The 15,200-nt window shown below is 37.4% G+C and overlaps 1 pseudogene; it reads left to right on the top strand.

Annotated features, from left to right (window-relative positions):
- The first annotated feature begins 3,957 nt into the window (after positions 1 to 3,957).
- LOC131762006 (lipopolysaccharide-induced tumor necrosis factor-alpha factor homolog pseudogene) lies at positions 3,958 to 4,514 on the top strand (annotated as a pseudogene).
- Positions 4,515 to 15,200: the final 10,686 nt, after the last annotated feature.

A 15,200-nucleotide genomic window follows, 5' to 3' on the forward strand; every position in this document is an offset into this window, starting at 1 on the left:
GTGGTATGAGGGCCTCTCACTGTTGTGGCCTCTCCCGTTGCAGAGCACAGGCTCCGGACACACAGGCTCAGCAGCCATGGCTCACGGGCCCAGCCGCTCTGCGGTATGTGGGATCTTCCCGGACCGGGGCACGAACCCGTGTCCCCTGCATCGGCAGGCGGACTCTCAACCACTGCGCCACCAGGAAGCCCAGAGTGAGTATTTATTGATTTAATGTTTATAATAAAGACAAATCCAGCTCTAACAACGAACATCTACTTACTAGTTTCCAGCTCCTGCTTTTATGAGTGATGACCTTGGGCTCCATGCATCAGTTTCCACATCTGTAAAAGAAGTATAATTAAATACTTACAGGATTGCTGAGGATTTTTTAAAATTAATTTTTATTGGAGTGTAGTTGATTTACAGTGTTGTGGTTATGAGGATTTTTTTAAAATGTATATAAGGAACATGAAAATCTGTAACTGCTAGCTAATATTATGATCTATGTTCTTTTTCTTTCTTTCTTTCTTTTTTTTTTTTTTTTGGTCACAGGACACGACATGTGCTATCTCAGTTCCCCCGTCAGGGATCAAACCTGTGTCCCCTGCATTAGAAGCATGGATTCTTAACCACTGGACCACCAGGGAAGTCCCTGATCTATGTTCTTATAGCTTTACTGTGAGGTGGCATAGGTGAGGTGAAGAGCCCTAAATTTGGAGTCAAGAGTTAGGTATCAGACTTCTCTAGTGGCCCAGTGGTTAAAAATCCACCTGCCAGTGCAGGGGACACGGCTTCGAGCCCTGGTCCGGGAAGATCCCACATGTCACAGAGCAATTAAGCCCGTGCGCCACAACTACTGAGCCTGAGCTTTAGAGTCTGCGAGCCGCAACTACTGAAGCCCGTGCGCCTAGAGCCCGTGCTCTGTAGCAAGAGAAGCCACAGCAATGAGAAGTCCAGGCACAAAGAGTAGCCCCTGCTTGCTGCAACTAGAGAAAGCCCCCGTGCAGCAACAAAGACCCAACACGGCCAAAAATTATAAATAAATAAGTAAATTTATTTAAAAAAAAATAGTTAGGTATCTAGTCCAGGAAATCAAAACCAGAATATGTACACATAACAAAAGAAATTCATTATATTTAAACAAATCTTTAAAATCAACAGTGATCATTTAAAATAAAAAACCTAAGTATGAGAAATTGTATCTAAGTTCTCCTATTACTATTTATTTCTGTTAGTTAGTTCACTTTGTCATTTGCTAAAACTCAGCCACCAGGCACGTGGCAGTAGGGCGAAAGGATTTTTTTAAAATTAATTTTTATTGGAGTATAGCTGCTTTACAATGTTGTGTTAGTTTCTACTGTACAGCAGAGTGAATCAGCTATACGTGTACATATATACCCTCCTTCTTTTGGATTTCCTTCCCATTTAGGTCACCACAGAGCATTGAGTAGAGTTCCCTGAGCTATACAGTAAGTTCTCATTACAAAGGTTTTCTAAAGTGGACAAGGAAATCTTAAGATCGAGAAAAATTTTTTATTGATATCTCAAATCCAAGAAATAGTTGTATAGGCTCAGAAAAATCCATACAATGCAGGAATTGTTATAATAAAGGTAAATAAATAAACAATAGCAAATGGGGAGCATTTTATTTTACTTCATTTTTCTGTGAATTGTATAGAGATCACCATTGTTCATTGGTCTAGCTTCTGGATCAGCACTGTTCCGTTGGAGCACAATTTGAAAACCACTGATCTATTCCAGATGAGAAAATGGTCTCAAGGAAAAGTGATTTGTCCAGAATTACAGACTAAGGTATTGAAGATCCAGACCTACCCAGTTCCTCTTTATGGCAATTTCTGCTCTTCTAGCAAAAGAGATTTCCTTGAGCTGGTATTAAACCAAAAACTCAGTTACCTTCTTTTTTCCTTCCCTCCTTCTCTTCCTCCTCCCTCTCTCCCTTCCTTTCTAAGGTTTCCCAGAAATGAGAAACTGTACTCTACATGACCAACAATAATTACGGCTTAGTCAACCAGTAAATAATTGTTATGCTTTCTCTAAATTATTTTGATGACTTTCAGTTCATTTCATCTTTTTTTTCTAACCCAGAGGATTAGCAAAACAGCTAATAAGAGTCTTCATATATCAACATCTTCTGCTCCTTGGGAATGTTTAGGGTTTTACTTCACCTTTTTCTTTTCATCTTTCACTCTAAAAGGGTTTTTATAGGCTTAGGACCAGGAAAGAAGAAACAAAAAACAAAGGTGGCGTAAGGTTTTTTTCACCTGGAAAATTATAATTCTGCTTTTATTTCATATAGAGATATAAATGGAGAAACATAGCACTATTCTACTTATCAGGGATCATGTGAAAGAAGAAAAGTTCATTGTTCTGGCCCTTTTGTGTTCACTCTATATCATGCAGCATTCACAAAGGAATTATTGCTATGATTGAGAAGAGAGATAGGCTGGTGCTCTCATCTGACTTACAACAGAGCCCTGCATTTGAAATTAGTAAGGACTTTTAAAATATCATGAACATGGAATTATAGTATCAACTTGGTTATCAAATTAACTCTGTGTATACTAGAATTGAATGATAAAGCTTATCACATGGAAGAAGAAAAGCAACAGTGCTTGTTATTACAGTTCCATTTGACTATAGTCAGGAGCTAGTAGATGCTCCTGTCCCACCCACTGAGGAGACTGCAAAATCCAAGGCATCGGGCTTCCCTGGTGGCGCAGTGGTTGAGAATCCGCCTGCCGATGCAGGGGACACGGGTTCGTGCCCTGGTCCGGGAAGATCCCACATGCCGCGGAGCACCTAAGCCCGTGAGCCATGGCCGCTAGGCCTGCGCGTCCGGAGCCTGTGCTTCGCAACGGGAGAGGCCACAACAGTGAGAGGCCCACGTACCACAAAAAAAAAAAAAAAAAAAAAAATCCAAGGCATCACAGGTGAACTATCACCTGAACAACAACTCAGGAACATAAACCGTCATCAGGCAAAGGGATATGGTATTTGTAAGAGAAGATGCACAGATTTTGTCTGGAGGCTGGGAAAAGCCTTAACGCACTGGATCAGAAATAGGAATCTCTGACATCTGTAAATGATCTCACGAAGCCTTTCCCATGTACATTTAAAAAATGTATTCTTCACAGCAGTTTATGACATGAAGATTATTTCTTCTGTTTTATATTTGGAGAAACCAAGGCTCAAAGCAGTCCAGTGACTTTGCCCAAGGTCATTCAACGAGCACTGGACTTGAACTTAGGACTTCTGATTCCAGATAGCATCATCTTTCTCACTGTCAAGTATTAAACTCCCAAGATGACATAGTAATATGTTTTTTTCCATTTATCTATCTACCTCTAGATATATTTCCTGATTATTTAGCAAATACAGAAAAATAAAAGAATATCTAATCCCAAAACACAGAGAGAATTAATATTATTCTCTGTGTTTCTTGTCTGTATTTCTCCCTTTGTGGTTTGATAGTCTATGTTCTTTGCTTATTTTTTTGTGTATGTGCATTTTGTGCGTGTACCTTTACATTGACTTGTAATGTTCACTTTATAGATTAAGAATATTAACTCCTTCTAATATGTAATAAAATATTTTTCTTAGTTTTTATTTACTTTTAACTTTAATAATAATGCTTTTTGATACCTAAAATTTTTATGTTTAAATTTATTGATCATTTTCTCTATGCTTTCTATCATTGGTATAGTTTATACTTTCAAGCCCCCTAATAGGACAACTATTCATTGACATGATTTGTTGTGTTTTTACTAATTCCAAGATTTTTATTTTCACATTTAACTCTACAAACTATGTACAATTTAGTTTTTAATCTGTGATATGAGGCTGGGGTTAAACTTAATTGTTTTCCAAATCATTAACTAAATCGTCTCAGCATTATTTAAAAAGCATCCTTCCTGAGACCTCCCGGCTCCACTGGCTGCGCAGGCGGCAGGGGAAATGTCTGCTCCAGGATCCTACCAGGGGGCTGCGACCTTCCTCGGTGCCGACCGCGCCCCCGTCCTATGAAGAGGCAGTTTCTGTTAATAGTTACTACCCCACACTTCCAGCACCCATGCCTAGGCCGGCCACGGGGCTCATGACGGGCCCGGATGGGAAGGGCATGAATCCGCCTGCGTTCTACACCCAGCCAGTGCCCGTCCCCAATGCCAATGCAATTGCCGTGCAGACAGTCCGCGTGCAGCAGCCCATCTCCTTTTTCGACCACCCGGTCCAGATGTGTTGTCCTTCTTGCAACAAGATGATCGTGACTCAGCTGTCCTATAATGCCGGCGCCCTCACCTGGCTCTCCTGCCGGAGCTTGTGCCTGTTGGGGTGCATGGCGGGCTGCTGCTTCATCCCTTTCTGTGTGGACGCCCTGCAGGATGTGGACCACTACTGTCCCAACTGCAAAGCTCTCCTGGGCACCTGCAAGCGTTTGTAGGACTCAGCCAGACCTGAAGGGAGCCGTGTGCTGCAGGAAGGCCTTTCCGACTCTCACCCAGCCCCGCCCCTGGTGAAGGCTCCCTTTTGGTGGTATCATCTCTCCAGGGTCTCCACCTTCGTGTCTTCTTTTGGGGGGAAAATATCGCAAAAAATAACACACCTCCAAGCCCCAGAAATTGCTGCTTGGTGTCGTGCACAGGACATGCAAAGACATTCTCCTTGAGCGCTGGTTCAAGGGTTTCCTGCCTCCCCGTTTGTGACCCCGTCATCCCATCCAACTGTGATCATTGTCCCGTCTGAGTATCTTCTGGTGATTTGCCACTGGCTGGCTTCTTTTTTTTTTTTTGCCTCAGTGGGCCTTTCTCTTGGTGGTCTCCAACTGAGAAGCCCCAGATTGCCTTATTTTTGAAGCTGTTCTGGCCCCAGTACGGCTGAACCAACCTTCAGTGCCTACCATCATAGCCATCTGTTGCCACTTCTGATGACAAAAATCTTGCCTTACAGTCTAAGGGCTTGGCTCTGAGATTCTGCAACTGCAGGCTTTTAAATAGCATACAAATTCACTTTAATTTCTTAATTCGTTTTTAAGTACAGGGAGGGGTTATTCACACCCATCAGACACAAAGCCATGAGGTCATAAACACAGGCTTGCAATAGAAGGCTGGATCTTTACACTGATCCGCCTTCTTTGGACCAGATCCTCAGCCACTTTCTACGAAGGGCTTTTTTTTTTAAGACGAATTGTTTGTATTAACAGTTTTTGTGACCTCCTTTTGGTCTTAAACACCTTTGAACATAATTTTGAAAGGAGGGATTTGTAGAACCGTTTTCCTTATCCATACGACTGGTATCATTTTCCCATTTGCCAATGCACTCTCACTTTTTTGTTCTTTTTTTTGCCTTAACAGAAAAAGTAATGCGGATAATTTCATCCACTGCCTTCACTTGGGTTTAGTGTGGTTCCTAAAGACCTCCATAATGGAACTCTTAAAGAGGGTCCCCTTTTGGGTTCCTGGTGGATAGTTGGAAAGACAAAGGAAAGCATGTTTGAGCACGTCTGAGTACCACGGTGCTGAAAAGTGCGGAGACCTGACTGTTTCGAAGGCATCTGAAGTCTGGATTTTATTTTTCAGAAATCAATTTGTTGTATAACATCTGAAGACATGATTTCTAGGACTGAAGCAGCAAGCCAGAGTTCTCGGTTTGCTGCTGTGTCATCTTTGAAATCAAGACAAAGCTGGGCTCAACTTTCAAGAGTCCCCGTTTTGATAATAAATAGGCACAGGGAATGCATGTGAATAATATTATGTAGAAATCAAGCCTAGGCCTTGATCGAAAATATGTATATTGGTTGAAAATTATAGTCATAACCCATTGATTCAGCTTATTCATTTGATGTTTCAAAAGTTCCAGTAATTATTTTTGCAATGGTATGGATACTACATAGTACTTTGGTGTTATCTGCTTTTCAAAAATAAAGTTTTTTGTTCACTCTGAAAAAAAAAAAAAAAGCATCCTTCCTTTACCCAAGTAACTGAAAGGTCACCTTTATTGCACACTACAATTTTGTATGTAGTGACATCATGTTCTAGACTATCCATTTGTTTCCATTTATCTGTCTACATTAGGAGCCGTGTGTCAGTTTTATTCTTGGTTCTTATATATTCTTTTATTATCAGGTTTACTCCTTTAAACTGAAAAAGATCCCAGTATTGTTTGGATTTTATTAAATATTTGAGTGAAATTTCTCTATACATAACTCAGTCCAAATTCCCTCAAGAAGTACACAGGTTACTGTTTAGCTCATGCCCCCAAATGGTGGTTTTATCATTTCACAAAATTATAGACACATTAGTGGATTAAAAATTCATTCAAAACTTTACATCAGCTTTTTCCTTAATATAGTTAGGTTCAGTACTCTGAGTCTAATGTCTTACACTACTCTTCACCATTCAACTTTGTTTCATCTCACTAAGAAATCAGTTAATTGGGACTTCCCTGGTGGCACAGTGGTTAAGAGTCCGCCTGCCAATGCAGAAGACACGGGTTCAAGCCCTGATTAGGGAACTAGATCCCACATACATGCTGCAAGCCACAACTAAGGAGCCCTCAAGCCACCACTAAGACCTGGTACAACCAAATAAATAAATATTTTTTAAAAAATCAGTTAATCAACTGTACTTCAGTAAAATTTTTTTTAAAAAGACCAAAAAAAAGAAATCAGTTAAGGTAATAGAGCAGTGACTTCAAACTTCATAAAGCAAAGAGGAACAAAAAAATTCAATTAATGCAGTAAAAGAAAAAAGGTATAAACAAACAAGAAGAAATGAAAAGAGAAGACACAAAGACAATGTTAGAAATAAGATGTCAGAAATAAAGCCGCTTGGTTAATATATTCATGTCCATTTTCAGAATAAATGTTAATGGATGAAGTTTCTCTATTAAGATATAGAAACTCTCATACAAATAAGCCAAAGAAATAACCATAAACTTTAATCAAAGTTGTTAAATGGATTGTACAATTCCTCTATATCCTTTTTTTTAATCTGAGGGTCACAGAATCTGTCAGTTTGTGGAAAGAGGTGTTAAACAATATGATAGTCTAAGAAACAGAAAAGGCAAACAGCTATTTAAATAGGTCGTAAATAAAAGTAAGTGACCAGAAATTTTTGAAAATCAAAAGGAGTAATCAGAAATCAGGTAAGTACTATCAAAAAGAAAGGAGGAGGGCTTCCCTGGTGGCGCAGCGGTTGAGAATCCGCCTGCCGATGCAGGAGACACGGGTTCGTGCCCCGGTCCGGGAAGATCCCACATGCCGCGGAGCAACTAAGCCCGTGAGCCATGGCCGCTGAGCCTGCGCGTCCGGAGCCTGTGCTTCGCAACGGGAGAGGCCACAACAGTGAGAGGCCCGCGTACCGCGAAAAAAAAAAAAAAAAAAGAAAGGAGGAGAAAACATGGTAATAGTAGACAAAATAAAATTCGAGACCAAAAATACTGAATTGAAAAAAAAAAAATTTTAGTTGATAAAAGGAATAATTTACCATTTTTTGTACCTGATAATACAGCTTTAAAATATATGAAGTATAATCTGTCATATCTACAAAAAACAAGTTTACAAAACTATAATGATAATTGTAGGTTTTTGACATGCCTCAACAAAAATGACAAATTGGGCTTCCCTGGTGGCGCAGTGGTTGAGAATCTGCCTGCCCATGCAGGAGACACGGGTTCATGCCGCGGTCTGGGAAGATTCCAAATGCCGCGGAGCGGCTGGGCCCGTGAGCCACGGCCACTGAGCCTGTGCGTCCGGAGCCTGTGCTCCGCAACGGGAGGGGCCACAACAGTGAGAGGCCTGCGTACTAAAAAAAAAAAAAAAAAAAGACAAATTAAGTGGCCCCCAAATACAAAAGGATATAGAGGAATTGAATTGAATACATATTCATTAAACTTGGTCATAGATATATGTATAGAACTGTGTGCCTGATATTCTTTTCCAGTACCCATAGAACATTTACAAAAATTGGCCAGTCATTCAGCCACAAAAATAAAAGCTCTAAAAACTCAATAAATATTGAAAGAATAAAGATCAGAATGCAATAAAACTATAAATAAACTCCAAAGGACAGAAACATACACATACACAAACTATATACTCTAAAACTTTCATAATAACTTTTGGTTAAAAAGAAAACCAAACTGAAATATAGACTACTTTAAATAGCAACAATAGAGAAAAAACAAGATACCAAAACTTATGTGATATGACCCAGCTGTAGTCAAATAGAAATTAATATCACTAAATGTATTAATTAGAAAACAAAATATTTAAAATCCACAAATACTCAACTGAAAGAGCTAAAAATAATTTTTTTAAGTAGAAAGCATTGAGTGCTAAAGAGGAATTCTATGAAAATTAACAAGTAAACTTTACCAATTAAACTATCAACAAAATATCAGATAAGTCACATGAAAAAGAAAACACAAATGCATAATATTAAGATAAGGAAAGACACATAACTACAGACACAGAAGAGATTTTAAAGTTATAAGAATATTATAGGGAATTTCCTGGCAGTCCAGTGGTTAGGACTGCACGCTTCCACTGCAGGGGGCACGGTTTCAATCCCTGGTTGGGGAGCTAAGATCCCACATGTCTCGCTGTGCAACCAAAAAAAAAAAAAGGAATGGTGAATCAATAAAATTAAAATTCTCAGGTGAAAAGGATAATTTTCCAATAATCTATATAGTAATGAAAATTGACTCAAAAGGAAGAAGAAAAGGAAAATGATCAATTATCACATGAAAAGAAAAAACATAGCTAAATCCCCAAACCCAACACTAGAGTACTAGGTAAATTCTAGTACACCTTATAGAAACTGATAATTCCTGTTTATAAAATATATGTATTTATGTATTTATCTTTAAACTCATTATAAAGTAATAGATATTCATAGAAAATTTTTTTAAATGCAGAAATTTTAAACATAAAAGTAAAAGTCCTAGGCTATTTAAAGAGTTTATACTCATTCTTTTTTTTTTTTTTTTTTTTTTTTTTTTTTCCGTATGCGAGCCTCTCACTGTTGTGGCCTCTCCCGTTGCGGAGCACAGGCTCCGGACGCGCAGGCCCAGCGGCCATGGTTCACGGGCCCAGCTGCTCCGCGGCATGTGGGATCCTCCCGGACCAGGGCACGAACCCGTGTCTCCTGCATCGGCAGGCGGACTCTCAACCACTGCGCCACCAGGGAAGCCCTATACTCATTCTTTGTGTCTAGTGTTACTCTGTCAGCCCACAATCCAAAAAAGAAAATCAAATACATCAAATTTTATAGGAATATGACTTGTATATATAGATGCAAAGCTGCAGTATAAAATGTTTTATATAAAATCCAACAGCATATGAAAGAAATGATTCACCATGAGTAAATAAGGTTATCCTAGAAAAGCCAGGATGCTCAAAACCAGGATATCTGTTGATAATAATGCATTACATTAATGAAACACAGTAGAATTACAATGTGATAAACTTGATAGATGCCAAACTGTAGTTGATAAAATTTAATACCTATTTCTGATTTGAGAAAAGCAAAAAAGAAAAACAAAATTGAATTTTTATTAATCCATTACTAGGATGACATTTTTAAAAATTATTATCAGGTTATGTTTCAAAAAATACAGCAAAATATTGCTACTGAAATATGAGAAGCATTCCCATTAAGGTCAGGAATTGAAAAGGAAAATACCTCTTATCCACGGATACAATTCAACATTTCACTAAGGTCTCAGCTTTTGAAATAATTCAAGAAATAGTAAGAATAAGTAGTAGAAATATGTCATTAGAAATAATGACAGTTTTGCAAACTGTCATTATTTGCAATTGCAAATTAGGAGCTCTGAAACCAATCTCTTAAAAATTAGTAGAACTCAGAATTCTGTAGGGAAACTTACACAAATCAATAGTTTTCCCATACTCCAGTAATATCTAAATGGATTTGGATGCTTTCAGCTTCAGTTAGAGGATACTGAATTAATTGAGGTTTAAACCTTTTTTGCTAAAAAGGGAATGTGGAAGAAAGCAGTTGACTGGTATGTTCAGTGGCCCAATAACTTCTTCAAGGACCTAGGCAGTTTTCTTCCTTCTGCCCCATTGTCTCAAGTTGTTGCCTTTTCCTCTTCACATTTGTGGCCTCGTGGCTCATGGCTATCCCAGTCAGGTGTCATTCCTGCTCATCAGCCGTGAAAATGGGAAGAAAAGAGAGCAGAAGCAAAGAGGCTTTACTTGTATCAAGGAATAAAAAGTATCATAATTTCCCTATCACACATTGTGTAATACTAGGTAATATGGTCAGCCTTGGTGGCAAGGGTGCCAGGGAATGTGAGCATGTAGCAAAAGTCACAATAATTTGGATTGCCATGACTAGTTTAGACCAAAGATGGATGATTCATCCTCTGGGAATGGGCACATTGCTGACCCCAGGTAAAAGTAGGATTCTGTTAGCAAGGGAGAAGTGATCAGAGAGCTACTTGGTAGATGACTCCCAGAGTATGTCACTATACCAAGTAGAAAATATGATGGGGATAGGATATCCCAATCACTCAAATGAAAAGTTTAAAAAAAAAATCATGGGACTTCCCTGGTGGTGCAGTGGTTAAGAATCCACCTGCCAATGCAAGGGACCCAGGTTCAAGCCCTGGTCCGGGAAGATCCCACATGCCACGGAGCAACTAAGCCCGTGAGCCACAACTACTGACCCTGTGCTCTAGAGCCTGCAAGCCACAACTACTAAGCCCACGTGCCACAACTACTGAAGCCCGCACGCCTAGAGCCCGTGCTCCGCAAAAAGAGAAGCCACTGCAATGAGCAGCCCAGACACCGCAATGAAGAGTAGCCCCTGCTCGCCACAACTAGAGAAAGCCCACGCACAGCAGCAAAGGCTCAATGCAGCCAAAACTAAATTAATTAATTAAGTAATTAAAAAAAATCATAACGGGGGAGGGATGGATTGGGAGTTTGGGACTAGCAGATGCAAACTATTGTATATAGAATGGATACACAGCAAGGTCCAACTGTATAGGACAGGGAACTATATTCAATACTCTGTGATAAACCATAGTGGAAAAGAATATGAAAAAAGAATGTGTATATATATATATATATATATATATATATATATATATATATATATATACACCTGAATCACTTTGCTGTATATAGAAATTAACACAACATTGTAAATCAACTATACTTCAACAAAATAAATTTTTAAAAATTCATAACATATCTAGAATAAATAAGCAATGAAATATATAAAACCTATATGATGATATTTAGAAATTTTACTAAAATACTTTATAAGACATGGAAAAAATGGAGACACATCACATTCTTATATGAAAAGCCTCAATATGGTAAAATTTGATTCTCTATATAATAATATACAAATTTGTAGTAGTCCAAAACAAAATGGCCTTTTCTTTTTTAACTGGATAACTGATTCTAAAGTTTATCTATAAGAGGACATTATTTAAAAAAATAAGACTAGGGCTTCCCTGGTGGCTCAGTGGTTGAAAGTCCGCCTGCCGATGCAGGGGACACCGGTTCGTGCCCCGGTCCAGGAAGATCCCACATGCCGCGGAGCGGCTAGGCCCGTGAGCCATGGCCGTTGAGCCTGCGCGTCCAGAGCCTGTGCTCCGCAACGGGAGAGGTCACAACAGTGAGAGTCCCGCGTACCGCAAAAAAAAATAAAAAATAATACTAGCTAGAAGCATAACTCCTCATCATATCTCAAAACCGATTATACCAATACATTGACAAAAACAGTGTGGTATCAGCACAAGAATAGAATACAAATAGTAGAGTACAGAATGGAGCACAATGAAGAATGCGAAGTCGGAAACCACCTATATACACATGAGGATTAGAGTATAATGAATTTAGTATTTCAAATCAGTTGGAAATAATTGATTATTTTAGATTTAATTTTGGAAAAATGTCTCCACTTGGGAAGAAATAATTATAGTCCTTTCTCACACCATGTACAAAAATAAATTCCAGATGGATTAAAATTATAAGAACAGAAAAACAAAACTGTAACATACTGGAGTCATGGAGGAATATTTTTGTAATCGTGGGTGTGAAAAGATTTTCTAAAATGACATAGCTTGACCAGTTAATCTACATAGTAAATTCCATAGGTGAAGAAAGTTAAAAGACAAATGATAGACCTGGAGAAGATATTTACCACATATATAACAAAGGATAAATTAATCTGTAAAGAGTTCCAATGATTCAATAAGAAAAAGACAATCTACATTTTTCAAATGAACATAGGATATCATCAGGCACAGAAGACATATAAAAAGGGCAAAATACATATTAAAAAGACATCTTATCTATAATAAGTATGGAAGTGAAAATTATAATAATGGTAAAATATAATGATAAAATAATATAATAAAATAATATAAAAGTGAATAAAATCATTAATCAGATCACCAATATATTTTGAAAATTGATACTATTCAGTGTTGATGTGTATATACAAGTACTAAGTTTGTGGAAATGTAAATCTGTACAGTGGTTTGGTGGACAATAGGCTGATATCTATCAAAATTAAAAATATTCATACTTTCTAACCCAAAAACTATACTTCTAAGAATCCAACCTATAGAAATATTTGCATATGTGCACAAAGGTATTTATTGTAGTATTGTTTCTAATAGAAGAATATGAAGCTACTTAAATGCCCAACAATTGTAGAATTATTTCATAAATTATAGCATGTAAATTTGCACTATTAACAAGTTTTTATGTTTTCATCACAATTAAGATAGATCTGCTTGTATTGACATGGCAAGATCTTCAAGGTATATAATGAAATGAAAAAAATTGCCATATTTATTTTTTAAAGCTAATTTTAATATTACATTATACATTATATTTATCTTAGAAATTTTATATTTGTATATTATATCATATAAGCATTCAAATGCATAGAACAGCATCTAATAGGATGCTTTCACAGATGATTTCTTATAGATTGGGGAATATTAATGCAGGGAATAGGGGGAGAAAAATTATCTATAAGGGGGCTTCAGTATTTTAGTCTGTGCATTTCTAACTGCTAAAATTTTTCAAAATAAGCACGTATCATATTGCTTTTGCAATTAAAAATATTTTAAAAGGGACAGCTTAGTATTTGGATAAAACAGACTGAGGTTGAAATCCCATATTTATCACCTAATAGCTGTGTGACTTGAATATTTTTAAGTTCTTAGAGACTCAATTTCTTTATCTACAAATTAGGTAAAATAATACTTACTTAATAATTGCATGAACAGATCAAATGAGATTATGTATGAAAAACACCTGGCTCATAGTGGGTGCTCAACAAGTAAGTGTTGATTTCTTAAATGGCTGAGGTTAGAGATAAGTAAATTATAGTCTTTATCGTTTGCTTTTCTTAGCTGGGGTTACAGGAAGCATACTTTGATCAAGCAGATTGGATCAAGCATTTGTACTTGAAATTTTCATTGAAAGATGGCAGATATGGTCTACGTTTTGAGATAAATGAAATATTGAATTGTTTGATCATTCATTCATACAGTGAATATAGTGTTATTGACTCTACGTCAGCCAGTGTGCAAGGTACTTGGAGGTGTGAAGGTGAAGAAGAGATCATCCTTTCTACTAAGGAGACTGAGGTTTGCTTTAATTTAATGCTTTCAGTTTAGTGAGATAAGTGCAATTCCAGAGACATTTGTAAAATGCTAAGGATATAAAAAAGAAGAGTGCTGAGAAATCACAGAATCAGAGAATTTTTGAATTGAGCAAGACCAACGGGTCATATATTCAACTTCTCATCCAGTGCAAGAATCCCTTCCACCACATTTTTGGAAGACTGTAAAACAGTTTCTGCCAACATAATAATTATGATTTATTGAATGTTTACTATTGTTCCTGACACTGTCCTAACTCTTCACAAACATTCTCTCAACTTAAACATCACAACAAAACTGAAAGCTAGTTACCATTATTCATAATTTATGGGCAGAAACTAAGACCACAAGAGGTTAAGTAATTTGTCTGAGGTCACACACCTAATTCACGGAGCTGAAATTTGAACCCAGGTCAGCCTCATCCCAGAGCCTATGTTCTTAATTTGAACCACTACACCCTACTGTCTTCACAGCTGGGACCTTTCCAATGATAAGACACTCAATATATCTAAAGACTCTTGTTTCACGTCTTGTACAGTTCTTCCCTATATAATGTTGGCATCTGTCTTCCTGGAGCATCAGTTACATACCTCAATGAGCATCAAATAACACCTCCAGTGTAATTGGACTTACCACAAATGCAAAAATGTTTAAGACATGGTTTCTACCCTCACACAGTTTATACTCTTGTTTTTTCTATTTGGAGGAGTGCAGAATGTCACCTGCTCTTCTACCAGGGAGCCCTCCAAAAGTCTGAAAACAATCCATTCTTCACCCCTTCCAATAAACATTCCACCTCTCACTGAATTTTTTGTTGTTGTTCCACATTGAATATCCTCAGTTCTTTCAACTGTTGCTATATTTCCAGAGCTTTTCCATCTCAATTTTCTTTCTCCAGATATGTACCTGTTACTGTCTTTAAAAGACAGTATTGTTTTGAACCAAAACAATGAAGTTAATGCTATGGTAGTACAGAGGAGATTTAGCTGACTTTTATTTAAATGTCAACTTCAATTAATATTTGCACTAGTGTCTCTAGCTTTTGATTGCAATCATGTTATTTACTTCTATTAAGTCACGTTAATACCACTCAGCACCCCCTGACATTTTTTTTTTTATTTTAACAAGTATTAGTCTATCCAGGTCTTGGTTTTCTCCTTCATTTTACTTGTGAAACAAACTTTTTAATTCTTAAATCAAGACTATTGTTATCCCTATTAAGTACAATCTTTTAAATTGGTTTATCATTTCAGACTACCCAACTTTTTCTCAGTCTTGATAAATTGTTTTCCATTTTATTAGATATCTCTCCCAACTTTACAGAATTCTCAATCCACAAAACCCAATGTTTTTGTGATTTCTTTGAAAGATCAAGGCAAAGGAGGGAGTTTTGAACTGTGCTACTAATGACCTCTTCCAAGTTGGAATAGATTCATTAACCAATCCTCCTTTGTTATTATTGTTCAATCAGGGATGAAGTCACATAGCTAAGTTCGTATCTGACTTACATAGTAAGAGAAACAGATTGTTATATGTGCTCA

The sequence above is a fragment of the Kogia breviceps genome, chromosome 8 (assembly GCF_026419965.1).
Source record: "Kogia breviceps isolate mKogBre1 chromosome 8, mKogBre1 haplotype 1, whole genome shotgun sequence".
In the NCBI taxonomy this organism is placed as follows: domain Eukaryota; kingdom Metazoa; phylum Chordata; class Mammalia; order Artiodactyla; family Physeteridae; genus Kogia; species Kogia breviceps.